Below are 1,152 nucleotides of genomic sequence, written 5' to 3'. Positions count from 1 at the left end.
GCTGCACAATTGACATTTGCACTCAATTTCTAGTGAATTACTAGAACCTCCTATGAAGAATCTACTTTCATACTTAACTTGTCCATCTTCCTTGTCAAAGCATCAAACTTAGCATTAATCATATTCATGGCATCAAGCTCAAACATACCAGCTGGTTTCTTGATCTCATTCCTCTCACAACTCCATTGATAGTTGTTATAAGCAATTTTATCAAGAGCGGAAAAAGCTTCATCTTCAGATTTCTCCATAAGGTCACCTCCAGAAGATGCATCAATTGTACTCCTAATAGCTGGTGAAACTCCATTGTAAAAGTGTTGAACAAGCATCCACTTAGGAATCCCATGATGTGGACATCTCCTTTGCAAATCCTTGTACCTCTCCCATGCTTCATACAAGCTCTCATCATCTCTAGGTTTAAAAGAAGTCAGCTCATTTCTTAGCTTAGCTGTCTTGCTTGGTGGAAAATATTGAGCCAAAAATGCTTGAGAAAGTTCATCCCATGTTGTGATAGAACCCGGTGGCAAAGAATGTAACCACTCTCTAGCTCGGTCCTTCAGAGAAAAAGGAAATAATCTGAGTCGAATTGCATCATCAGAAACTCCATTTATCTTCAACATATCACTGATCTCAAGAAAGTGTGCCAGATGCACATGTGGACTTTCACTTGGATTTCCTCCAAATTGTGCTTGTTGTACCATTTGACAGAGTGCAGCTTTGATTCAAAATTATTAGCTTCTACCCTTGGTCTTGTGATACTTGGCATGAAATCTCCAATGTTAGGATAGGCATGATCTTTCACAGAGCGGTTGTTATTGTTGTTGTTGTTGTTGTCAGCTTGTAATTGCTCTTGCTCTTGTGCTCTTTCTTGTTGTTGTTGAGCTTTAATTTTAGCTTTTCTCCTCTTAGATTCTGCTCTTAAAGCCTTTGCTGTCTTCTCTATTTCTGGGTCAAAGAATAGATTGATTTCTTCACTTTTTGTCCTTCTCATAAAATAAAGCACCTGAAAAACAAAAATAAACAAATTCTCAAAGTAAAATGGTAAAAAGAAATAAAATAAAATGCCCAAATTAACCAAACAAACAATTGTTCAATATCAAACAAAAATCAAATCCCAGGCAACGGCACCAAAAACTTGATGTGACTTATCCGCAA

The 1,152-nt window shown here is 37.2% G+C and overlaps 1 non-coding gene across 1 annotated transcript; it reads left to right on the top strand.

The window, feature by feature from the left end:
• The first annotated feature begins 336 nt into the window (after positions 1–336).
• On the top strand, positions 337–443 carry LOC131180525 (small nucleolar RNA R71). Its single transcript, XR_009149292.1, has one exon. It is a non-coding gene; the product is annotated as a small nucleolar RNA R71 (small nucleolar RNA).
• Positions 444–1,152: the final 709 nt, after the last annotated feature.

The sequence above is a fragment of the Hevea brasiliensis genome, chromosome 5 (assembly GCF_030052815.1).
Source record: "Hevea brasiliensis isolate MT/VB/25A 57/8 chromosome 5, ASM3005281v1, whole genome shotgun sequence".
NCBI lineage: Eukaryota > Viridiplantae > Streptophyta > Magnoliopsida > Malpighiales > Euphorbiaceae > Hevea > Hevea brasiliensis.
Note: the sequence above shows the minus strand (reverse complement) of the source record. Positions and strands in the feature narration are given on the sequence as shown.